This window comes from Artibeus jamaicensis, unplaced genomic scaffold, assembly GCF_021234435.1.
Source record: "Artibeus jamaicensis isolate MK-2021 breed Jamaican fruit bat unplaced genomic scaffold, CSHL_Jam_final scaffold_916, whole genome shotgun sequence".
NCBI lineage: Eukaryota > Metazoa > Chordata > Mammalia > Chiroptera > Phyllostomidae > Artibeus > Artibeus jamaicensis.
In genome coordinates this window covers 13,206,140-13,233,175 of record NW_026522059.1, presented here as the reverse complement: position 1 = coordinate 13,233,175, position 27,036 = coordinate 13,206,140, and the positions used below count along the sequence as shown (strand labels likewise).

General features: G+C 46.3%; 1 protein-coding gene across 3 annotated transcripts in view; it reads left to right on the top strand.

Annotated features, from left to right (window-relative positions):
* The first annotated feature begins 16,665 nt into the window (after nt 1–16,665).
* COL14A1 (collagen type XIV alpha 1 chain) overlaps nt 16,666–27,036 on the top strand; it is a 194,873-nt gene continuing 184,502 nt past the window's right edge. For all 3 annotated transcript variants that reach the window (XM_037166708.2, XM_037166707.2, XM_037166709.2), the window contains exon 1: nt 16,666–16,825. The gene's annotated coding sequence lies outside the window, so the exon portion shown is untranslated. The remainder of the gene's footprint in view (nt 16,826–27,036) is intronic.

Genomic DNA, 27,036 nt, shown 5'->3' with positions numbered 1-27,036 from the left:
GTACCAGCCTGTGAACCAAAGTGTCACTGCTTCGATTCAGGGCACATGTCTGGGTTGCAGGCCAAGTCCCCAGGGGGTGCATGCGAGAGGCAACCACACATTGATGTTTCTCTCCCTCTCTCTCTTTCCTTTCCCCTCTCTCTAAAAACAAATAAATAAAAATTTTAAAAGGTAGAAAATGTCTACATTCTCAGTGAACATAACAGTCCAGTTTCAGGGAACCTGAGCTGACCAGCTCCCCCTGAGAACAGGAATTAAAAACCACATCTCCAAGAGCTCCTGCTCTGTATGAAAGACCAGGGAGGCAGAAAAAATGGGCCCTGGAATCCCCGAGCTTCTCCCACCCAGCCTGCAGTTTGGGGGCTGCCTCTGCGCTTCCCACTTCTCATGACTCAGAAGGCACCTGAAGGCCTGTTGCCTTGTTGTTTACTCAGGACACGTGGGAGCCAAGAGCCATGTGGTTTAAAAACGGAAAAGAAGCAAGTCGTTTGTCTAGCCTCTTAAAAAGGTGAGAACCATTGACCAGATTAATGGAGCTGAATGCAGCCCTGCCAACCGAGGGAAGAGGTGAAGGTGAAGTGTGAAGAGTGGAGAGAGGAGGAAGGCGGTCCGCACCTGGACTTCGGCCAGGTCTGGATTCCGTGGCTGTGGGACAGGAGAAGACCGGGGGCAGAAATCCAGGGGGGTCCTGGTCCATGGAGTCTTTCTGTGTTTTGAGGAGAGGCTCACCTGAAACACCTAAGTGACAGGTGGGTCATGGAAATGGGTGGAGAGGCGGGGCCTGAGACAAAAGTGGGACGGGGCGTGGCTGGTGTAAGATGCCTGCTCCACCCAAGGCCTTCAGTTCACAGCACTGCACGTTTTAGAGCAAAACAGAGCAAGCTTTCTGTCCCAACAACAACAAAAAAACACCTCCGTAGGCCCAGGGCTGCCCTCCACACACGTTTCCAACCCCCGACTTTTTGCACGAGAAGCCGGCATGGGCTGCGGCGCCTCCAGGTCTTCTGAAGGTCAGCGTCCTGCCGCTCCAGCCTTGCGCCGCAGCGCGCAGCCTGCTTCGCAACGTGCCCACGAACGTGGTGAGAGTTCCTTCTGGAGACGAGGGTAAAGGGAGTCATATTAACTACGCCCCAGCGTGGCTATTCAGTGTAGATTCTAAACCCGGTTCAGGTTTAGAAGCTATGCCAGTAAATATCAATTAAGGATGATTTCATATTGATCTGGGCATGAAAATGTGTTGATTTCCAGTTATTTAAACTTGGTTGCTTTTGGCAAGCTACAGTAATTGTCCCTCCTACAAGTCACACATCAGACACTTCACGCGGATTAGCTCATTCTGTCTCAGTTAATGCTTGCAGCGACCCTCGAAGGTGGGTGTTGTTATTTTCCTCACTTTAAGATGAGGATGCTGAGGTACAGGAGGTTCCGTGTAACTTTTTCAAAGTCACACAGTCAGTGGCAGAGACAGGATTTGAACCCAGAGATGTGGCGAGGTTACCATCTAACTGACTCACTAAACTAACTTGAATTTCTTTGCCCGTCCACAAGACTCCACCGATTCTCCTGAGAAAGAGCCCAGGCCAGTGGAGGGAGTCGCCCCCGAGGTTTAGGCCCGCAGGCATCCCCACTCAGACGCACTGCCTGGTAGAAAGAGAGGTTTCTGAGGTGTGTCCAGTCCCTTGAACTCTGTTTCTGATTGGTGTATCATATTTCTATTGAGGTTCCTCGGAACAATGGTGAGGGTTTCAGAGTCAAGACGTAGCTGCATATTTATGGCCAATTGGAGCAAGTGAGAGGGTTCTATTAGCATGAATCCCCGATGCATCCTGGGTGGATGAATTAGGACTGATGGTTGCTCCCCAGGCTGAGACACCCCCTCCCCCTCCAAACTGGGGAAAGCTCCCAGGCGCATGCTCAGTAGGGAAGGCACACCCCTGAGAAGTAGATACGTTTGGAAGTGCAGGAGCGTGGGACACATCATGCAAGTTGTTTTTGGCTTCAGCACTGTTGGGACTTGGCATTAGGCCCCTAAAGGGATTATTTAGTGAATCAAAGAGCAAAACAGAGCTGGGCTCATATACACCCTTAGAAAAGGGAGGGAGCAAAGCTGTCTTGCTTATGACTTAAAGGAGTTTTGTCCAAGTGGGAGGACATTGCAATGACCTTCAGCCTTTAACAGGCTATTGCCGTTGTAATTTGCTATCTCTCTGTCTGGTTCGGGCCAGAGCTCCTCTTTGCTGTCTTACTCTCATGTTGGCTCTTTCTGGCCCTACCAATCACGCGAGTTTCTGCCATACCTTCTGCCTGGCCTCTGGCCGTGCCTGTCCCCCAAGGCTCTGCCTCAGAGCATCTTCATCCTTTGCCATGGTGGGTATGGGACAGGTCTGCAGGCTTTCCATTTGTCTCCTGGAGCTTCAGGAACTCCTGGGCCCTTCCATAGGGAACTGCCTGGAGAAATTCAAGGTCAGGCCCTCCCTCTACCAACCGTGATAGACTACCAGTTGCCAAGACGTGGCTCTCAGTTTGCAGGGTCTTGACTGAGAAGGGAGGTAGACATCTCTCTTCCTATTGGCTCTCTTCCCCAGGTGGTAGGTGTTAAGCTGGAGAGGGGAGATCAGCATGTACACTGAGCACCGCACCCTCTCTCTCTGTTCACCTGCTTCCCACAATCCCTTCAGTTACAAGGGTGAGCTTTTGTCTTATTTCCCTCACATGGTACCACCTTCCAACATGGCACAGCAAGCCTCTTGCCCTGGCTGTCATGTGCAGAAAGGGAGGCTGTTTTATACAACAGGAACTCTGTGAATCCGTCCACAAGGCCCGACCTTAATACAGTGAGGGGATCGATAGTTAATAGCTACCCAAACCCTCCCTACCTTTCCCCACAAAGCCTGATTTTACTGCCTTTTAACTGGGCAAGGACATGCTAACACCCCGAGGCTTCAGAATAGCTTCTCCGAGGTGGGACAGTGATTTGAGGGGGAAATTAAAACAAACAGCTTTCACCTCTGCAAACCACTATTTTTTTTAAACTGTCACAACCCAAGGCCTCCTGTCTGTCGGAGATTGGCACGTAATTAAATGGGGCGCGTACTCTTGCTCTGGAAGTAGATTCATGATTCACTCAAACTGAATTAATTTTCTTCAGTAACAGGTGTCTGGCACCTAATTAGAGACCCTCATCTGCGTCCGCGGCACACGGAGACTTTGTCTGTGGGTCTTTGGGTGAGAAGTCAATCCTTTTCAGCACAAAGCGAGTGTTGTGTAATCCAGGAAGCCCACTTGAGACAATCTGGGGTGGGAAAACACTCCATCCACAGCTGGGAAACGTTCACGTGGTCCTTGTTTTGCTGCTCTTGACCTCTGTGATTTAAGGAAACTGAAAGGGGCTCAGTCAGCTCCTTGGACTTTAGTTTTCTCCTTCAATAAAAATCTTCTTTTCAAGATCCACTCTTACTCTTTTTGTATTTTAAAAACGCTTGGTCAGCATTCTTCACTTAGAATGTTGTGAAATGCTGCCCCCTTGTGGTTTCTCAAAGTTAATCTGGTTCATAAAATTTTTTTAATGCTTTTTAATTTATTAAAATTAAGTTAAATTCTTAATTTAAAAATTGATCTGTTATGCTTAGTTCATATTAGACCAAACATTCCTTTGTATATAAAGAATAAAGTTTCCTTCTGAAGGCCATCGTTATGCCATTAAAGCGGCCATCTTTTCCTCTGGCCTGCTGAAGCCACTTGGGCGAGCTCTCCTGTTCTAGCCCACTGGTCACCTGGGGACACCTTGTCATCAGGGAATGGTGCAAAACAGGGCCCAAACACAAATTCCAGGGCCTCAGTGTACATGAGGACTTTGACACGATTCCTGTTGTTCAGTTTCCTCGGTGAGACATGGTGTGAATCAGTTTTTATGTCAATGTTTTAACAGAAGTATAGCATACGTACAGAAAAATACACCAATCACAAGTGTACAGCTCAACAGATTATCAAAAAATGAACGCAATTCTATAACCAAGACCCAAGTCAGGGAAAGGGGCATTATCAAGCCTCCGTAGGTCCCCTGCCTAATCGCTCCTCATTTCTTTATTTTAACTTTTATTTATCTAAAATATTTTATTATTTTTAGAGAGAGGGGAAGGGAGAGCAAAAAAGGGGCAGTGAAACATCTGTGGGTGAGTGCCTCTTGCGCGCCCCCTACTGGGGATCTCGCCTGCAGCCCAGGCATGTGCCCTGACTGGGAATTGAACTGGTGATGCCTTGGTTTGAAGTCTAGCACTCAACCCACTGAGTTACACCAGCCAGGGTGTCCTCATTTCTTTCTTCCCAAATCTAACCATTCTCTTGACTTCTAATGCTATTAATTGACGTATAAAAGGTGAGGGAAGGATTCTATATCCCAATCTGTGTTGTGCGGGGAGATATCAGAGGGATATATTGCACATACTTAAGATTTGTGCACTTGGTTGAATGCAAATTACCCTTCAGTAACTTATTCCAGATTTTCCTGTTGTTCTTAATGATAGAGTTGGCCCCAAATAGCCTTCCTTTTGTGTTAACACCTTACACAACCATGGTAAAAGTACCAAAATGGAGAAATTAAAATCAGTACTATGTTATTAATTAAAACGCACACCTTACTCCAGTCCCACCAGTTTCTCAAGGATTGCCCCCCCTTTTTTTTGTCCCAGGGTCTCAGGCTACAACGAACAGTTCTTTCTCTTTCCTCTACTCCGCTCTGTAGCAGGTCCAACTCGGAGCAGCAGCTTCCACCCTTCTCCTGTAGACACACAAATCCAATCACACCTGGGATTTCTCTACAAGGTCCATCATGTCACTAGGTGTTCTCTTCCAGCTCCAGTTTGGCCCAGTAGGACAACCCACCATCGCCAAGGAAAAGTGGCCCTGCCCCCGGGTTTCAGTACTTCTTTCTCTCAAGGAGGAGCTGTGTCAGGTCAGGATGACGGCCACCCTCCTCCTGGAATTCTAGTAAATGACGCTGTCTCTGTCTTGTGAGCTTATCAGTGGAAGAGGCGTCTTCACTGTCACTTCAAGTCTGGCTGAATGGTGGACGGATGTGCCACTGGCTGCGTCCCCATTTACCTTCATCCATGTCTTTGATGCGTGGTTGGCGTGGTGAGCTTAGATGTCATTATTGGAGCCAGAACCATCCAACTGTCTATGGCCAAGTTCAACAGGGTGGTGGGAAGGCTATCTAGATGTGTGTGTGTGTGTGTGTGTGTGTGTGTGTGTGTGAGAGAGAGAGAGAGAGAGAGAGAGAGAGAGAGAGAGATTGGTGAATGCAGAGCAGGGAGAAAACTGAAACAGGAAAGGCAGTAACTTGGCCAGAAAAGAACTCACATGGGACCCTTACTGCGTGTTAGGCATGTTACAGGTTACAGGTACCTTCTCACTGAACCCCCGCAGCACCTACCCCAGACAGATATTTCTCCATCCATTTTAGTAGTGAGCAGCCTGAGAGAGAGAGAGAGAGAGAGAATGAGAATAACCTAAGGTCAGACAGCTAACGAGCATCGTAACTGGGGGTCGAAGACACGTGACTGATGCCCTATTATATACGTGCTTCTTCTCTTGCACCTCTGAGCTTCCGGGGACATACCTAGAGTTACCACCTGACATGATAGAACATAATAAGGAAGAAGAAGAGAGAGCTGACCTTCCCATGAGCACTTACTGCACTTCGCCTGTTGTGTTCCTGACCGCCCTTAGTTTCTACCACACCCACAGGATGTGACCGCTGATTGGCCTGCAAGCGGGACCGGGGCGGTCAGAGGCTCCCACCCCCTTCCCTGCCCTTGGAATGTGCTCTCTGCCCACTGTTCCCGCAGTGGGGGCTGTTGTCGAGGACTCAGGTTTGAGACGGCAGTGTGTCATGGAGACAGACCATCTGGGTGGCATGTATGACTGAACCCAATTATGATTGTATCTCAGAAGGAAACTTTGCTGTGCCTGGCACTGAGGCCAGCACTTTTCTCTGGGCTGTTTTCTCTCAGGCACAGAGATGGTGGCATCCTGCAGATGAGGAAACCGTCACTCGGAGCTGAATAACTTCCTGAAGATCACACAGTAAGAAGGATGCTTTATTTTAGCAATACGCTGTTGTTCTGACCCATTTTATATAGAATTTCTTAGAGACCTTGCTACCTGTGCCCCCAGCTCTACAAATATTAATGTCTTAGATATGCAATGCCTGTAATATTCATGCAATAAGGACCCTACACAAGCAGTTAAACACAGAATATCTAACCACAAAAAGTAAAGAAGCTTTCTATCTGAATGAGAAGCATTTTTTTTTTTAATGTGGACTAACAGAACAACAAACTTGTCTTATTGTATTGATGGTGCAGTATTGGGAAGTATTGGGCAAAACATAATTTTGAGTGGAAAAGAAACCCATGAATATTTAGAAGCTAATTTCAGAAAATAAAACTGCTGAAACAGTTCATGTAAATGATGTAGGTTTCGACCCATTACTGGGTTGTGACATATATTGAGTGGGTTAAAACGAGCACAAAAAAAAAAAAAAAGAAAAGAAATAGAATAGACTAGGAATGATCTGTTTGCACAGAGGAAAAGCGTGTACTGTTTTATTAAGTTCATCTTTGTAAGTGTGCGTGTTAAGGTAGATGTTTGCATGGAATCGCGATGTGAATTTTCTCATGGTGGCAAAAAGATGTTGAAAACTCGGATGTATTTGGTGACAGTAGTGCATATTTAAAAAACAAAAGAGAACATGTTTTTGGAGTCAGACATCTCAGTTCAAATATGTGCCCGACCATTATTTTTGTAAGGACCTAGGTCTCGTCCACTTGTTCACTTGCTGCTCTTCAGTGGGAAACCTTGAGCAAAGGGCTTAGAGAGTCTCCGTATTTTCTTGTCATAAGGAAGCCGCTGTCCTTGTAAAGCTTATAGAACATCGCTGAAATGCATTTCTTGGACACTGTGCTCCAAATGCACTTCTACCCATGGTGGACGGGACCCCGCAGACCTTTGCACCTGGTTCCATCATGGCATCTTGGCATCTCTCTCCCTCCACACCTGGGAGAACCTTAAGATTGCTGAGGGGCCAAGACTAACGCTTGAGTCAGAGTCTGACACATCTTTGGTATAAAACATGTTTATTCTCAGAGTTACTCCTTTCCAAATGGGTCACCCAAAACTAAGCACCCAAGCTTCAGGGAGACTCTTGCAAAGGAGACCAGGGGGCCACAGTGTCGTGGTGAAATGGAAAACAAGCTCAGAAGGAATCTGAACTCCCTTTTGGCAGGTACCATCCATTTCCCCAGGCTTGCTGCCCACACACAGATTCCGTCCACCTCCTGTGGGCATCTAGTAGGGAGTTGTTTGTGGCGCGAGTGTGGGCTGGAGAAGACCTGGCTGAACATCAGCGCGGAGAGTGTGGGGATGGGGCAGAGGCTGAGCTTCTCAAAATTGCCCCATCCCTCTGCCTGCGGCCAGAATCCTCTGCCTTGGTGTTTGCTGCCCTTGAAGCAGACAGCATTTTACAGTGCTTTCAAACTCAGAGAAGACCTACACACACTTTAAAAATAACCTCAGTAAAGCCCTGGCTGGTGTAGCTCAGTGGATTGAGCATGGGCTTGCGAACCAGACAATCACAGTTTGATTCCCAGTCAGGGCACATACCGGGGTTGCAGACCGGGTCCCTGCAGGCCACTTCCCAGCAGGGGATGCATGAAAGGCAACCATACATTGATACTTCTCTCCTTCTCTCCTTCCCTTCCCCTCTAAAGATAAATAAATAAAATATTATTTAAAAAAAATAACCTCAGTAAAAATGATAAAAGGAAGGCATGATAATTATGGAGAACACGAGCAATAGAAAAAAATGAAAAGAAGAAAATTTACTATCTCATTCCAGCCCCTCACCCCACTGCCTCGCCCAGCCCTGGTCTACGTTCTTTCAGACCTTCTTTGTCATCAAAGACACAATTTGTTTGTTTTGCTGTCATGATTGTCCTTGTCATTTAAACATCACACAAAGCCCTGATAATGCCTTAGGGGAACTCCTATGAGGGTAATGACTGTATTTCCTGAGTCAAAAAATACACAGATTGTATGATTTAAAAAAATTCTTTAATTGTATTTTTTCCACTACCATTCATCCCCTTAATACCCTCTTCCACCCCACCCGCTCCCTCCACAGCACATGCATTTCCAAGGCCCTTTTTAAAAAGCCAGCTTTAGTACACACCCCTAGCTTCCCTACCCTTCACACGTGCCCTGGACAGGTGTCAGGACTCAGAGCACGGCTGCTATTCTGCCGCAGTATATGTTACCCCCATTTGCTGAGGAATTATTTGATAAAAGACAGTGTCTGGTCATCCCCCGGAGGGTGGCAGAATACGCCACCCCAAAACATGCCACTTTGGCATAAGAATTATTGTGACCTGAAGGTGACTGAGAAGCAGCAGCAGATAGAGAAAAATTCTCCACCCCCTGCTACTTGTCCAAAAGCAGGACATGCCTCCGTAAAAGGGTGCCCACCTCTCCTCTCTTCCAGGAAGGACAGACGCTAGTGGCCAGCCACAACTCCAGACTTCCATCAGCCGGGAGATGGCGCCAGAGGCATCAGCCTCTGCCAACACTGACCTCTGCTAACCAGAGGCACCAGGCCTTGCTAACACTCGCCCTTATGTCCCCTTAACTTTACCGTACACCTGCCTTCCCACAGTTCGCTGGCCCTAGAAGCGCAGCATCCTGTTCTTTTATCTTGTCACTTCTCTACACAGTTATCACTTTTTGTTAAGATGCCATATAAGTCCAAGTTCTGACCACCCCTTCAAGCCACTCATCACTGGGTATTCCCAGGTGTAAGCACAATGCACCTGCTAATAAATTTCTCTTGTTTTTCTTTGTTGATCTGCTTTCAGTTAGTCTGACTTACTGGGTCCCAGCTGGAGGAACTATGATGGGTAGAGGAAAATATTCCTTTCCTCCTCTAGGTCTCCAAATGCAAATATATTTTCATCTATCTGGTTCATGATTCACGTGAGCTCGAGGGACAACCTTGACAAATCTTAGCTATACTGTGAAGTGAAGTTCATGAACACAAGTGCTTAAAAGTGTAAGGACAACCGGTGAGCAAAGAGGAGTTAGCTTTTTATGGGATAACACATGACCGGTGGTGAAAGGGGGAGAGGAGACCTTGTCTTTTAAGAGGTATTTCTGGAAGGCAACAGTGCAGGGAAAAAAAAAAAACCTTACAAAATAGGAGAGGTGATTGTTTTGTATATTCAGACTCATAAAATTTCACGTGAGAAGTGCAATTCATCAAACTTTGAGGTATAGCCCAAATTTCACTTCTGTCATGGAGCCGCCTGTACCAGTAGGGGGCAGAGTGGCTGAACCATCAGGGCACATTCAGGAGAGCTAAGCTGACTCGGTAACACTTTTCTCTGGGTGGAGAGTGCACCGTTTTGCAAACTCATCCTCAATGTATTAGATTTAGAAGACAAGTTACTTACAGTTTGCCAACAGAATATATCCTCATAATTAGTACTTTTTGCCACTCTGATAAGTAAAACATGGTGTTTCTTGTTTTAGTTTGAATGTAATTATGAGTGAGGCTGATGATCTTTTTATAAGTGTAAGAAACATTTTATATCATTCTGGGGTCTGTTTTTCTTTTTTTAAACAGTAGTTTAGTTATTTCTTTCTTTTTAGAAAGAGTGGAAGGGAGGGAGAAAGAGATGGAGAGAAATATCAATGTGTGCTTGCTTCGCATGCGCCCCCTACTGGGGACCTGGTCCACAACCCAGGCATGTGCCTTGACTGGGAATTGAACCTGTGATAGTTTGGTTCACAGGCTGGCACTCAGTCTACGGAGCCTCCAGCTCTCAGTCCACCAGCCAGGGCTGAACTGTAGTGTTTTAATAGTAAAGAAATGGGTGTTAGTTTTTTTTTTTTCAAATCATCTGAGTATCTTTTATAACTTATCAGCCCTGACTTAATGTCACACACTCGTTTTTTTCCCCCTTTGGGCAAACACACCGGGTATAGGTTTCTATCCTCTGTAGAGCTGTTTGGTTTGTAGGCATAAGAGCCTTTCCCCCAAATGCTGCTGTCAACAGAGTAGATGGGGGAGTAGATGTCAAGGGGAGTAGATGGGCGTGGTTCTCCCTCCATGAAGTCTTCTAGAGGCGTGAGGGCAGCTGGATGAGTTGAAATGACTGAGCCGAGGTCTTCCCTAGCAGAAGCAGAAACAAGGAGAGATAACCGACCCCTTCCCTCAACCCCTTCCAGCGACGATTCCATTATTTTGTCCAAGCATTCCCTGGCTGGAAGGATTTCTCATTGGTCCCCTCCACTACCTCATTTAACTAACTCCACATGAAGAACCTTACAGCTTTCAACTCTTTTTGAGTCTGTCTTATTAATGGGTCTTTCTAGAATCGGTCGGAGGAGTCTATAGGCAGAAATTTAGTCTGGAAATGCAAAGACCGTGAGCTCTGAGGATACGGTAACAGACCCTTTTTTTGGGTAAATGTACACGAAAATGCCACTCCAACAAGATCGACCGTACCTACAAGCAGCCGCTGTAATAGGATGGACAAGTTTGGGAAAATGGAAAGAAGACACGAGCACTCCATTTGCAGGCATCGTAGAAATAGGGAAGTGGGTACGGCTGTCTGGGGCCATCGAAGCCCATCCTTTTCTTTCAGACTCCTCCGCAGACTTGGTGAGGACCAACAATCGTGAACTTTAGGAAGTGCGAAGGTATAAACTAGAGTCATAATTTTTTTGGTGACTGTTATTTAAAATTCTTTTCAATTAGTTTACATTCCATATTATTTTGTACTAGTTGCAGGTGTACAGCCTAGTGGTGAGACAATCACGTACTTTGCAAAGTGTTCCCCCTGATATTTCTAGTACCCACTGGGTGCTGTACGTGGTTGTCACAACATTACTGACTGTATTTCCTGTGCTGCAGATTGTCCCCCGAGACTACCTTGTAACTGCCAATCTGTGCTTTTTCAGTCCCTCCCCCTTTCCCACCCAATCTCCCAATCCCACCCTTCTGGCAACCATCATTATGAATCTATTTCTGATTTTGTTTGTTCACTTATATATTAAATTCATAATTTTTAAAAGGAACTAGTTTCTGAGACATACCCCAGGTTTACCAGAATCTCACACCCTCACCCACAGAATTTTTGCTGCCCTATCTAGACGTGGATGGGTTGAAATACTGAATCAAATCACTGAAAGGCCTCACAGTGTTACAGAAGAATATAATTGCATTCCAGTAGTAAATCAACCAGCCAACATCTACTCACTTCAAAGATCAGAAGGAGACATTTATTTTGATCACAGATGTGAGACCTCTTAGATGAAAATGCACTTTTCGTCCTGGGTCTTCAGCAAAGGTTTTGAAGTCTTGTTCAGTTCTGTCATCACAGGTCATCATAATTTATTTCGTTATCACAAGCGCTGACAGGTCGGATTTGGCTGATTCACTTCCCAGGAGGTTTGGAATGAGCTGAGGTTTGTCCGCATGTCTTCCCGGTTTCAGGCTGGGTCCGGGTGCAGAATTCCTCCGAGCAGGGGATGGTAACCCTTTATGGTCCCAGATCCTCCTCTGGGTTCTAAGTGGAAGTGTTTGAGAAATCTGGCATCACTCAAAGGCAGTTCGGAACTGCCCTTCTCAAGCAGAGCAAACTCCAAGTCCTGGCCTTGGGGTTTTTCTCACCTGGACCAGCCGCCTCTCTGAGCTCATCCCTCAACTGTGCCTGTCTTACTCCCTCCTCTTCTGCCTCACAGGCCTCCCTGCAGCTTCTCAGAGACTTTGCATTTGGGGGTTTCTCTGGTGGCCTTCTTCCAGTTAGGGCCAGCTCCCTGCTGTCATTCAGTCTCTGCTCCGATGCCTTCTCCCCGGACTCCTTCCTGTCCGCCACCCCTTCTCAAAGAGCAGCTTTGGTCCATTTTCGCCCCTTTGTCTTCCCAGCACTTACCAATGACAACATGTTATAAATGTATTGGTTTCTGTGTTTTCCATCCAGCCCCCCCCCCCACCACGAGTAAGTTCCAAGAGGCAGGAGCTTCTTTTCTATAACATGTGTCCCCAACACCCTGAACGCCACCTGGAAGGGCAGAGGTGGTGAGTGAGTATTCAAGGACTGGAACAGTGTATAAACCTGGGGACAGCCCCTGAGGCTTCCGTCACCTGTCCCATTTGTCAGAGAGCCACATGTGGCTTCAGGTGGATGACTAGAAACCCGTGGTGGCCCATGGGAGGATTGAGGAGGCAGAGTGGGTTAACTTCATTCATGTCAATGTGGCAAACACTCACCTGTTACGAAGAAGGCCCTCTGTCCGGGTTGGTATTAGCACATCTGCTTCTCCGAAGGAGTCTCAGGACTGACCGTTTTTACACGGTAAGAACCAAAGCAGAAGGACTTCTCCACAGGACTTCCTCTTCTACTCCCTGTTGAAATCAGTGGAGGCTAACTGGTCTTGTGGCCTGGTGGACTGACCACCAGTCTGCAGACTGAAAGATTGCTGGTTCAATACCTAGTCAGGGCACATGCCTGGGTTGCAGGCCAGGTCCTCAGTTGAGGGCAAGTGAGAGGCAACCACTTGTTTCTCTCATACTTTGATGTTTCTTTTTCTCTCTTTCTTCCTCCCTTCCCCTCTTTCTAAAAATAAGTAAAGTCTTTAAAAGAAATTACATGTATGAATTACTTTAATAAAATAATAATTTAAAAATATTAAAATTTTCCCTATGAGCTTTCCCAAAATGTTTGGTATGAGAAAGATCCTTGGTAAAGGTTTCTCTTCTTCTCGTGGTATTATTATTAGTGGGACGAGTCTTGGCTTGCTGTCAGACAGCACTGAACATGGTAATATCTGCCACTGACCTTTGCTGGGGATTTGGGCAGGGCATTTAATTCATTGGACCTCAGCATCTTCATTTATGAAGTGAAGTCTTAGCACCTTTGTGCACTCAATCTCTTAGGCCTGCTCCAGCCCTGTCCTGCTGTGAATAGACCTTTTATGCAGCACGCACACACTGGCAGGGCACCGTCCCACGGGAGACACTGGCCGCTGTGTAAGTCCTGCCTTTGATCTGGGCCGGGGAGCCGAGAAGGTGAGGGATGTCTTAGTTGCTGGGTGGAGACCATGAAGGTGACTAGGAGGAAGGTGGGGAGGGGACTCCAGCAACACAGAAGACAGACTCAAACAATCCGATGCTAACCTCTGGGGTGATTCTCACCTTACAGAACCGATGTGTTGAAATAGGTTGATGTTCTGAACGCACTTTGCAAAGTGAAAACCTGTACAGGCGTCGGCGGCATTGATAGCGTTGTTTAGGAAGAGGTCAAAGCGCATGGGGAAAAGCCCTGGCCTGGGAGTGAAGACATTTGCATTCTGGTGTTGACTTGGCAGTAACCCTCCGGGGAAGCTTGGACAAGCTCTCTCGTGCCCTCTGTCTTAGCTTCACACTTGGTAAAACGCACCTTGACTCAGCCAGGATTCTCTGGTTAGCAGGGGAAAAAACCGGATTTGGCAGAAGTGGGGCAGCTCACAGAACCGAGGCAGAACTCCAAAGAAGGCAAGACCCAGAGATGCTCTGGAGCTCCGGGCAGGGCCAGGAATGAAAAGACCGAACAATAAGTTGGCACAGGCACAGACCAATCAGAAGGGATGCCAGGGGCTACACTCGAGCAGGGACCGAGAGCCCCTCTGTGATGCACGGCGGTGGCTCCGTCTGTTTGGGCTCCCATAACAAAATACCACGGACCGAGTGACTTAGAAATGACCGAAATGGATTTCTCCAATTTCTGGAGGCTGGCAGTCTGAGATCAGGGTGTCAGCTCTGCTGGGTGCGGTCCCTGGGTCCCAGACTTGTCCTCAAGTTGTCACACGATGGGTGGGGTTAGGGATCTCTCCGGGGCCTTTTAGAAGGGCGCTAATCCCATTCGCGAGGCTTCCACCCTCATGACTTACGCACCTGTCAAAGGCCCTCCGTCCATCACCTTTGGGGGTTAGGGCTTCAACCTGTGAATTGTGGGGGGTTGTGGGCCAATTCCCCGATTGAGGGCATGTGAGAGGCAACCAGTCGATGTATCTCTCACACATCGATGTGTCTCTCCCTCTCTGTCTTCTTCCATTCTTGTCTGCATAAAAATAAATAAATAAAATCTTATAAAAAAGAAAACATTTAAAAAAAGAAAGACAGAATCACAGTCATGTCATGGGCTCAGATGGGCTGACTGTAGGAAGAATCGTTTAGTTCTGGAATGAATTACTGTGGGGAGGTAGAACTTCCGAATTTCTTCGAAAAGGCCCCAGATACTCACTCACACGTTCATTCCGATGTAATTTTTCCTGGATTGAGAAGGGAGGCCAACGTGAAATCTCCTGGCCTCATTTCAGGGAGTCAGGTCTCGGCACTCCGCCAAGGGCTGACCCAAAATGAATGTTGATTAAACTCTCCCTTGAAGGGGCTGGGAATTCACACACAACTGCGACTTTAGTAGGAAATGGATTAAAACCAGCTACTTGGCTTCAATGTTAACTGAGGTTTATCTGCATTGAAAGTGAAATGCAAGTAGCCAAAAGTGAAAGAGAGGAAGGAAGGATGAGGTAGAGTTTGAAAAAATGACATTTTATACCATTACAATAGAGATTATTGGGTGAGGTTTTTATTGAACAACTATTATGCTTCTTTATTTGCTGTATATCGATTTTTTACGCTTATTTCGCATTTTTAAATCACTCAGGCCCTCATTTCCAGCTCGGTATAATTTCATCACAAATACCCTTTCTCTGCCTTTGCCTAAAGCTTCGTGGGAACAGGCCACTACCTCCCACAAGGGGATGAACAAGAAAAGCTAAGCTCGTCCTAGGTATCTACATTTGGGTAAAAATAAAAACAAACGAGATTTGATTAGTGAAAAGGGAGAACCGATTATGAGGGTAATTTGGGAGGGGGCAGAAGAAGAGAGATCTAATCAAAGTGGTAGTTGTCTCTAGGAGTAAACGCTGCATTTCAGGAATTCCGGTCCCTATGTGCCCCCCTAGGATGGGTGGGGATCTTTCCAGTCCTGTCCTGGCCCAAATCCCAACACAGACACCAGGTGGCGCTCGAACCCTTGCGGTAACAACTCTCCAGCTCTTGGACTGGCAGCGTCTGCAGAAGGCTGCGCTCTGGCGCCTGGTCGCAGAGAATTGCGATCAGTGAAGCGCAGAGGCAAAACGGCGCCTCGCTTGGAACCCTCCTGTGACTGAGTGGAGGCCAATTTGGAAAGGGACCAGGGGAATCAGGGCGACAGTGGGGCTGGAGAGAACCCTTTCCACTCCAACTGCAGGAGCAGCGGGGAAATTCAGAGCACGGGCAAGAGGAGACAAACACCACGCAAATTCTGGGAAAGCAGGAGAGGTGGCTGGGAAGGTTAGAATGTCACAAGGACCCCGGAGAGGCTTCAAACTCCGCGGCCTCTTTCCTGCATTATCAGCTGGGCAGGACGAAGGCAGATTGGTGTTTAGCATCAGCACCTGCCCCCTCTTCTCTCTCCAGCACCACCCATTAGTGGTGGTGAAATACCCTCTTTTCTGTTTTCCAAAGCGAGAAAACATTGTCTCGCAATAATGGGTTCTTGCTAAATTCTGTTTCTATACCTCACTCCGCAATATTTGTGCGCACATATACGTTCTAACGTAAATAATGCTGCGGGACGTTTGTTTGTATGGTTTTAAAAAATGGTAATCGTGATGACTTCCTGAGGGGGCCAGGGTGACCCTGCGGGGCCAGTCAGTCCCTAGAGACACGCCTGGGGCTCTGCCGCGCCTTCTGTGTTTCTCGCCTCAGGGGCAGGTGTGCTTCACACTTCGAAGGGTGACCTGCGTGAATCAGAACCACCAGGGTGTTCGATAAATGCAGAGTCCCGGGCCTCAGGCCAGAACTGTCCATCAGGATCTCTGTGAGTGGGGGATCTGCAGGTTGGGAAGTCCAACCACAGGAAACTGCTGACATTTTTCCTTTAAAAAAAATCTACAGAAATGTCCATTGCGACACCCCGGGTCGTTTTCTCCTGCACATTGAAGTCTGGACATTGCTGCCTTGGCTTTTCCTGGCCCTTGTTAAATGTTCCGTAAAGGGACGAGGGAAGGAGGGAGGGTCCTCCTTTAAGGTGGGGACCGGCCCGCGGGCGAAGGGTCCTTGACGCGGGCAGGTGAGGTTGGTCTTGGGGAATGTGGAGGTGGGCACATAGCACCTGAGCACTGGAGGGCTCCTGGTATTGCCCAGCGACCCCAGGGCCGGGTTTAGTAGCCCCACACTAGCCTCGGTCGGAGTGGAGACGCAAAAGCGGCTCTTTCTCCACGCACGAGGCTCCGCGGCACACCTGGGGCGGCCCCGGGGTTTGAGGGAGCGCGTGCGCGGCGCTGGGCGGGCTCTTCGGAGCATCTCTTTGGTTCGGGGGTGGAGAGAGGAGGAGGAAATAAAGTGGGGGTGTCTGGGACTTAGGCCTGCCTCCCACCACCCCAACCTCCGCCCCCGCGGCCACCTTCTGCTCTATAATTGGCCGCTGACTGGCCTTCCTTGCCTCTTATCTGATCCCAGGCGCCCAGCAGGAGGGACGCGCTAGAGAGGAGGAGGCAGCTTCGGCCGCCGGCAGTGGGAGCAGGAGAGGGTGAGGGTGAGGGTAAGGGAGGGAGAGAGAGGGAGGCCAATTAAAGGGGGCACTGGGCGGGAAGCGCTGCCAGGAACCAACTCGCTGCAGGACTTGGATCTTCCTAGGCGCCGAGAGGTCCCCAAGCTGGGCTGGAAGCTTGCCCTACACAGGTCAGTTCCAACCTTTCTCTGCCCCACCTCGGGTTGGCTTTGAAAAGTCTGTTAGCAAGGAAGCAAAAGTGGCAAAGGCGAGCTATCTGCGGATAAAATGCAATTCCTTCGACCTTCGTTTCGCTTGGCGCGTGCCCTGGATGGCTCGGGGACCTTTGGGGTGGGGTGAGACCGTGCGCCCCATACCTCCTGCGTGGGGGGTGGTCACTCCGCGGGGAGATTGGACGCGCTGCGTGATGATTCAGTGCAAGATAATGCAAGACAGTTGTCAATGCAAGACAATGACGATACCTTGTGTTACTCCCGGGAATTTTTCTCTATACTTGGGTGCTGTGAGCGTGGGTCTAATTTCGAGACGCCGGGGACACCAGAATTTCCAAGTGGAAGGGTTTTATTTTAGTAAAGGAGGCAAACTGGTGGAAAGGGGGCTTAGGGACTTGGCTTGGAGAGCTGTACATAAATAGAAAGCATGCTGTTTTTTATTTTGATTGTAATGGGGATAGCTTTGGGGAGCAGTCGATGGACATCATGGGGGACAGCTCGGCCACTACTTGGTATGGCCACAGATTAGCGTTGGGGACTATGCGCTAGACCAGACGCAAAGAGGACCGCCAGGCAAGAGCGCCTTGCTGTAGGTAGGATGTTGGTGGTAGCCTACGGCAACGTCTCTGCGTCAAGAAACCCTGATGCTTCTCGCGTTTTACTTCGGGCGCTGCCTTGAGTTACACCACCAGGCTGTGTTTTGGGAAGATCCTCTCGCCTTCCTGGCTTTTCCACCCCTCACCTCCCCGAATTTTATCCCTCTGGACCTCTCCCTGCCTCAAGCCTCCTAGTACGCAGCATCTGGGCGAAGACGCATCCAGTGCCCAGAGCAGAGCATCGGCGAACGGGTGCACACCTGGAAGGCAGGTTAGGGAGGAGCCAAAGGGAGCGTGAGTGGGGCCCCTGGAATAGCTCAGCCTTAGGTGAGACTGGACGTCCAGACCCCAGGCACTCACTTTAGGAGCTGGATTCTTGGATCCTCGGTGGCAAACGCGCCCTCTGGCGTGTGAGCTCAGGGTTGACCCGGGGTCGTCGCTTCTGCTTACGTGAAGGCTTTGGACTTGTCCTTAGGGAAAGAAACCAAAATGGAGCTTGTGTGCCGCTCTCACTGGGGGCCTGGCTTTCCCCCTGAGAATTGCTTCTGGAACTGCCGAGAGCCCCATTCCCTTTGGAAGCTTTGAACTCCCTTCTGGAAGTTTCTGAGAGTCTGCTGCCAGCCTCAGCTAAAGAAGGTGGGAGGGGTCAGGAACAAAGAAACATGGGGATAAGACTTGGGTGGCTCTGTGAGGAGAAATGGAAAGAGGTTTTCCCTGTTAAAGGCTCCGGGGCTCCCCACCTCCCAAGGGCCGAGGGGGGCACTTCCCAGCTGCACGGAAGAAAGAGGCCCCACTCCAACCCAGGGGACAGACCTAAGCTGGGTATGGGGAGGTGAACTCGGGTTCTGTTCTGACAGGTGGTCCAGTTCTGCACACAGAACTCCCACTGGCGAATGTAGATGAGTGAGTGTGTGAGTGAAGAAATAGCATCCGGATTTTGGGTTGTTCCTAAAGGACCCGGTTGGTCTTCCTCTGAACATGGCCCCAATGTGTGGCTACTGCAAGACAAACTTTAGGATAGTAGTTTTTAAAAATACCTTCATTGGATGCCATCCATATACCATACACATAAACCATTCTGTGGTTTTCGATACAGGCACAGAGTTGTACAGCCATCGCCACAATCAATTTTAGAACATTTTCATCACTCCAATAAGAAAATCCATCCCTGTTCGCCGCACCTCCCCATTTCTTCTCAACCTGCTCTCCCCCACCCCACCCAGCACCTGGCAACCACCAATCTACACTTTCTGTTGACATTTCATATAAATGGAAGCATGCAGTAGGTGTGTGGTCCTTTGGGCCTGGTTCCTTTCACCTAGCAAAATGCGTTCAAGGTTTATCTGTGATGTCCAGCATCTCGTGGACCACTAGACATCTGGTCCTCCTGCCTGGGAGCCCCGGGCCAGGGTCGACCTGAACCTCCGCTGCAGCCCTGACCTCCCTGGGGTCCCTCGGAAAGGAGAGCAGTCACACTGGAGAGGCTGCATCCTAATTCCCTGGATAGAATGAGTTGGAACCCATTAGGGTTCCTGGAGCAGTTTTGGGTGGGTCCCAAGCTTCAGGATTCTTGGGAGGAGCCCTTTGGCTCTTATCCTGCTGCTAAGGTCCAGCTGAGGATCTCAGAGATTTCTGCACAAGACTTGGTTTTCAGAATCAGCCAGGGCTGGCCTTAAGGATGGGCCGAGCAAGCTGGTATTGTCTGAGGGGCACTGGGGCAGCCCCAGCTCAGCAAAAAGGCCCTTTGGCTTTTAAATACTTCCCAGTGTCACTTAGTAAAACAGAAACCCTGTTTTCCGCCGAGAGTTACACGACTCCGGAGACACATGTGCTGTCCTGAAGCCAAACGCAGCCACTCGATTGCTATTTCCTGGCCTTTTGAGTGTAACCCAAGATCCCCTTCAAGGACAAGGTCCTCCCTGCAGGCTGAGGTGCTGCTGTTTGTGCACCACCGAGCTAACAAGTGATGGGATCACGACAGTTTGTAAAGAACAGGGTTCCTGGGGGAAACAGGGAGGCTGGCCAGGTGGGAGGCGGGGGTGGAAAGAAAGAGGCAAAAACCAAGTTCCTCCTTTGGGGCTAGATGTCAAGGAAGCGATCTTCTCTTGGTCCTTCTGTAACTAAATAAAAAGTGGCAGGGATCCAGTTACTCTTTAAAAAAAAGATTTATTTATTTGTAGGGAGAGGTGGGATGGGTTGCCTTTCACACACCCCCAACTCAGCCCACAGCCCAGGCGTGTGCCCTGACTGGGAACCGAACCACTGACCTCGCAGTTCGCAGGCTGGCACTCAGTCCACTGAGCCCCACCACCCAGGGCCAGGCCACTCTTTATCAATGTTTCTGGCAAACCTTTCTGCCAATGGGTGTTGGCTGGTGGAGTTAGCCTGGCAGGTGTCCCTGACTCGGAATTTTAGGGAACAGTGCTTTGTCTCTTTCCTGCCAGAAATTATCGGGTTTGTTTATAAAAATCGATCCAGAGGGAGGCTGGGCTTTGCTGAGTCCAAGTGTCTCAGGAAGTGTCTGTAACTAGGGATAGATACTCAGTTGCTTTTGGATGGTTTTCTGTCTGATTTTGTAGAGAGAAGCTCACTGAGTTGATCTAAAAATGAGGTTCTCCGGCAGGTTTGTTTGTGCTTCTATTCTTCCTCTGCTTCCCAGTCCTGCCTCCTGCCATGTCCTGAAACAGTGCTAAGCACTCAAAATGCGGTGGAGAATAGGTAGAAATGCAAATAACCCACTACAACACAGTGGTAGGTGCTCCAGAGAGGAATATAAAGATCACAACTGGAGGGAACCCAGGAGCAGCAACTGGTCCGACTTGGATGGTCAGGAAGGCCTGTGGGGAGGGTGAAATGTCTTTGCTGAGATGTGTGCCTACACTTTCTGCTGCTTATTGGTGTAGAGTTTAGTACAGGTACAAAGCAATTCCCCATGTCTTTGACCTCGGGGCTATGTCAGTACTTAGAAGAAGAGAAAGAGAGAGAGAGAGAGACAGAGAGAGAGAGAAAGCCAGGTAGCCAGGTGATGGAACATTCCTGAGTCAAGGAGCTGTCACTCCAGTTGATCACACTGTTGGGATGGTACAGCCTTCTATTGTGTAAGACTTAGGGCACCTAGTTTCAGACTGAGCAGCTCATTTCTGAGCTGGTCGGCAATCAAGTCCCTTGCATCGGACTAATTCGCAGGGCTGACTAGGACCTAGTACAATATTGAATGAAATAGTAAGATGTTACACTGCTGACCTTCTTGTCCTATATTTGACCTTGGGAGGGAAGCATTCAATATTTTGCCATTAAATATGATATTCACTAAGATTTTCACATATGCCCTTTATCAGATCGATAAAGTTTCTTTCTGTTCTTAGCTGAATTTCTTTTTAATCATGGCTGAGTAGTAAATTTTCTCAAATGCTTTCTCTGCTTCTATTGAGAAATCTATCTGTCATTTAGTCTGAATGATATTACTTTTAAACTCATAAACCGATCTTACATTCCTAGAATAAACTCCACTCGATGATGGTGCTGATGGTGATTTTTTAAATTTTTATTTATTTATTTTTAGAGGGAGTGGAAGTGTGGGAGAAAGAGAGGGAGAGAAACACTGATGTGTGAGAGAAACTGTGATCAGGTGCCTTTCACATGTCTCCAACCTGGGGCTTGACCCACAACCCAAGCATGTGCCTTGACCAGGAATTGAACCAGTGACCTTTTGGTTCACAGACCGGCATGCAATCCACTGAGACACACCAGCCAGGACTGATGATTATTTTTATCTATTGCTGAATGTTATTTGATAATATTTTGTTAAGAATTCTTATGTCTATGTCCATGAGGGATATTGTCCTATAATTTTTATTTTTGTAAGGACATCTGGTTTTGATAAACTATTACAGTGACTCACCTTGGTTTTCTAAAATAATTTGGGTGGGAATGATAATATATCTTCCTTAAATATTTGATTAAGTCTTCCTGGTTAATTGACCCTCTATTGTGAAATGTGCAGGATTTAAAAGGAGATTTTATGCAGATTTCATTTCCACTCACTGTGGCCCACTCTTTTCTGATGTGTCCCTTCTCAATTGAGAGCCTCTCTGGCCGTCCTGAGGCCTCTGCCCTTCCAACTTCGTGCTAATGAGACTGTGGCTTTGGCTTGATTTCTGGTCACAAGGTCGTGTACAGTGGGAGTCTGCTGAGGAGGAGGAAGACTAGTCACCAAGCTAATGGTAACAAAACTAGGTCTTAATTCCTAACTTAGATTTGGGTTCTGCTGGGTCATGATGCTAACAGATAAGAGTAATAGCCACTAGCTTCATCTAGGTCTTCCTTTTAGCTCACCCACTACCTAAAAACACTTTCTACTATTCTGGATGTGAGGAGGGTGATGTTTCCATTAGAGAGAAGGCATAAGGAATGCCAGACGATGCCAACACACTGAGCCGATACACTAGACATGTTTTTAGTCTTCACTTTCTCATCTAAAGATCTGTGTGACACCGATCATCAATTGATTATAAAATTGTCTTTCTATAAAGTGGGTATTAAAGTTTTAACTGTACAGTTGGGGAAGACACCTTAGGGGTCATTTTATTCAGCTCCCCTACGCACAGATTCAGGAGCCCTTTGATCATTTTATACGGGTGTGACTTAACGCACTCCTGCCTCAGAATCTCTAATAAAAGAGAAGAGCCTATTCTGAGTGTTAAATACTTTTTATATTCAAACCCTCATTTCTGTGGATCAGTCCATTGATCCAAGTTCTATTTCTAGCAGCTGGACGAAGTAATCTCGTGTCATCTTCCATGTGAAAGCTCTTTGAATATTTGAAGACATCCATTGTGGGCGTCTGATTCTCATTTTTCCTAGGCTTAATTAAACTGTGATTAAACATTCTCATCTTTTTTCACGTCTTTTTTTTGCATCAACTTGTCTACTAGAACCACTGAGTTTTTTTTCGAAGTCTATGAATTGCTCTTAGGTCAAATCCTCCGCATCTTCACGTGTCGATTATTTTGAACCCATATCGAGGCGTCGCCTGGCAAATGATAAGAATGGGTGGGGATGTCTTTAGAAAAGTTAAGGTCATTCACCCATGGAGATATTGTGCCTCTGTTATTATTTGGATCTTCAGTTTTTGCCCAAACTTTTATGCCAAGTTAGTCCCACAACCTTCATATGATGGAAGAGAAAGCCTTTTCGATTCCGTCCTCCGTTAGTATCTATTTAAGTAGCAAATTCATTAATTACCGTCATTCCCGCTTCCTTTGGGTTCTTTCAGCCCATTGCCAACATGCCACTACCTGTGAGAGCTCTCATTTGAGAGCTACCTGTGTCCTACGCATCTTGATAACAGGATCACAATCATTCTATGAGGAAGGTGTTAATTTGCACACTTTATTGACAAAGAAACCAAGCCATGGAATGGTTGATCCAGGTGGTCAAGGATCTCTGGCCAGTTAGAGGCAGAACTATCTTCCTAATTCCTAGCTTTTTAGGAATATTGCCACTCTGGGCTGATTCTTTCTTCTATTTCATATTTGCTTCATTTATTTTTGCAAGATATTTGCTTGCATTCTTCCTTTTTAATAATACTGTGAGTGAGCTGGCTGAGGGCAGGGATGGTAGCGTAGGAACTTTTGTATCTTCTTTAGTATCAGGTAGAGAGATTTGGTTACCCCGTTTTACCATGTATAATGTGCTTCCATGTGTTGGCCCAGACTTTTAGGGAAAAAAATCTTCCATTTTAATTAATTAATTAATTAATATTTAGATGCTTGTTTTTTGTATTACAAAGGCATTTTAGCATTTCCTTTTGAACATATTATGGTACAAGAAATTTTATGGAACAACTAATTACAAACCACAAGACCTGATACAAGGTAATTCAGGTACTACCCACGGATAATGCGCATCCTTATTTTTCCCTCAAAAATTTTGGGCCAAAAAGTGTGCATTATGCATGGCAAAATACACTTTTAGTAGGGCTCTTGATACGTGATTGTTGGAACAGAAATTGTAATACTATAAGTAACCTCTCTCAGGGCCTGCTATGCCAGATGGCCAGCTACACTTCTATTTAAGTTTATGGGGTTTTCTGTAAGTAAACACTGATTGCACAGAACATTATCCAAGGTTTGTGCATATGTGTGTGTCAGTCTGTGTGTGCATGTGTGTGGATGGTTTATAAAACCTTTAGAATAAATATTTTAAGGAGTTGTGATAAAATGAGCTGTACTCAGGGCCCCTTGTTAAATTGAAGCATACAAATGAGATTCAACAAAACAAACACATGAAGGAGAGGAAAGATGAATTCACCCTCGCGAGGATGTTTGAAATTACTGATTACGGTCTTGTGTCAGTGTTTTGAGAAAACTTATACTAAACATTACCCGCTTTACTCAAATGGGTTTCTACCCTCTGATCTCAGAGCTAAGGAGCCATTTCTATCGTCCTGTTTTAAACCACACATACACACACATACAAATTAAAGCAGAGTTGTTCATTTTGTGCAGGCTTTTGGGTGAAGTTGCAACAAATTAGGCTTTGACATTTTGGCCAACGTTAAACGATGTCAGGGCACTTTAATAGGAATTGGGAGGTTTTTGGCCCCTATTTCACTGTCCAAAAATTTGGGGACTTGGCAGAAAACCTTGGGAAACTAAATTTCTACTTCTCCCAATATGGTATTACTCATCCTAATTTAAAGTAAACAAAAAAGGGAAAGAATTTAAAGATAAGTTATGGCTACAATAAATAATACCCAGCTTTCAAAAAAAAATGCCAAGACTGAGGTTGCCTTCACTTACGTATTTGTTTGTTTGTTCATTTGTTTATTTAAATCGTGTGAAATGCAGATCACCTTTTACTGCAGCATGTGATGTGTCCCTTTAAAACTGGGCCCCAGGAAGTTCTGTGCTCTGATGAGGACAGAGAATGGCTATTGGGCTGCAGCCAGTCAAGAGACTTTTTATCCTGTGCGAACCTACTGCCTCGTGATATGTGATAAAAGTCCTCTGCACTCAAAGTGCATGACAAAAAGACAAAAAGACACATGCCTGTTTGCTTTCCCTTCCTTCTCTTGGTCTTGTTCTGAATGAAACCTCTAGTTGTAATGTTTCCAGAACAAAATCTATGGAAGAGCATTGTGTTTGAGTTGAGATGGTGATTCTGCTGCTGTCGTTTTCTTTGGGTGTCTGGGGTAGCTATCTGGTGACAGGCAGATTTGCTGATGTCTTTTTTAATTAAAAAATGTTTATTGTTGTTCAATTACAGTTGTCCTCATTCCCCCCCCCCCCCCCCCCATTACTCTCCCCTGTCCTGCCTACCCTCTGACATTCAATCCTCCCTGGCCCCTGCTTTGTCCTTGTCCAAGGGTCCTTTATACAATGTTCCTTGACTTGACCCTTCCCCTTCTTTCTCCCATTCCCTCCTCCCCCTACCCTCTGTCCACGGCCAGTTTGTTCTTTATTTCCATGTCTCTGGTTCTATTTTGCTCATTTGTTTGTTTTGTTGATGAGGTTCCACTCATAGGTGAGATCATATGGTATTTGTCTTTCACTGCCTGGCTTATTTCACTTAGCATAATGCTCTCCAGATCCATCCAAGCTGTCGTGAAGGGTATGAGCTCCTTCTTTCTGCTGTGTCGTATTCCATTGTGTAAATGTACCACAGTTTTTTATCCACCCATTTACTGATGGGCAGCTAGGTTGCTTATAGCACTTGGCTATTATAAATTGCACTGCCGTGAACATTGGGGTGCATAGGTTCTTTTGAAATGGTGTTTCAGGGTTCTTAGGGTATAATCCCAGTGGTGGAATTGCTGGGTCAAAAGGCACCTGTTGATGTCTTGGCTGTGATAGGACTGCAGCCTGCTTCCATGTCTTTTCAAATCCCCTGTATTCACGTCTTCTGTCCACACTAGGGCTACTCACACTCCTCTGGATGATCTGTGTCATCTCACTCTGCTTAGGGTTAGTGTTCTGTACATGGCCTAGGGCCCTTTCTCCTGTATTTTATAAAAATTGTCATTTGTCTCATTTCCTCTGTGCCCTAAAAAAAAGGTGGGTTTACTAATCTGTAATAAATTAATCCAGGCTAAAATACCATATATATGCAAATTATATATAATTTAATGTGTTTCTGACTCCATTGAGAATTTTAAGGAGTATGTTTTTAAATTTTTATTATAAGATCTTAACTTGATTACTGATGTGATCATCAAAGCATTTCCCTTTAATTGGAAACACAAAAGAGTGATTGCTTGAAAGAAATACAAATATTTATTCCTTGGGTTACACTCCATGACACTAGAATAAAGCCAGAATATCAGATATTGAAGGGCTTGAGTCACATTTCTTTGAAGCTTCATAGGATTATGCTCTGCTAAATCAATGCAATAACTCCTGGGCTGAAAAGAGAATGAATGCTGATACGGTGCTGCCAAAGCATATTCAGAAGAAAACTAATGGTCTCAAATAAAAGATAGTATTACATTAATTGAGGATTTAACAAAAGATCACAAACGACAATAGCAGCAACAAAATAAAGCAGAAAAGGAAAAAAGGAATTACTAGTGATAAATGCAAAAATAAATCAGAAAAAATAATATTGACAAGTTAAAGAATGTCCTCAAGAAATGCAATTTGGACAGATATATAGCTTATCTCTTCTGAAAAGAAAAGAGAAGTCAGAAACACATAAATTTAACACTAAGTATAGAGATACAACTAGAAAAGTTTTGTTTTAAGTTGAGAAATAACACATCTGCTAATAAGTTTGTAAATTAAAACAAAGCAAAAGATAACATTATGGGAAAGTATCCAGGCTAGAATCAAGTAGAAAAGGTTAAGTAGATCTATAAACAAGAAAAAAAATTAAAAGTTGTACAGGATTAGCTTCAAAAAAGGGAACTATGTCATAAATGTATACATATCTCACAACTTTTCAAGTTGTATGCTTTATGGGTAGTTTATTGTAGGTCAGGTATACCTCAATAAAGTTGCAAAAAATATTTATAGGCTTTCATAGAATAGGTCATTCTCATGCTACTTCAACAATTACAAAACAGTGAAAATATGAAAAGATTTCTCATTTATTTTAAGGAGCTAGAATCATCCTGACACCAAAACCTTTAAAGGAAACTATTGGCCAATTTCAGTGACTAAATATGCATTTAAAAATACTTTATAACCAGGCAACGTTATATGAAAACAGTAATATGTGGAGACAACAAAGATGAGTGGGCCTGGGAGGAGGGTCCCATGAGGAATTTTTGGACTCTGGGAAGTGTCTGATTGGCAGACGTTAAAGGGGATTCTGCAGCAACCCAGCACATCAGCGAGCTGCCCAGATGCAGTCCAAGACTTGCACAAGCAGACCCAAGATGGATGGAACCTTGGAGTCCCTGAGACACATCATTGCCCAAGTCTTGTCTCACAGCAATCTGGCTCTCGTCTCCAAAGCCTTGAATATTGTGTTAATGTTGTAGAAAATCTGGGGCAGCAAGCAGCAGAGTAGGATGGCTTGTCCAAGTGATGAGGTGGTGGTCTACAAGTTGATGCCGCTTTGTGGATCTCC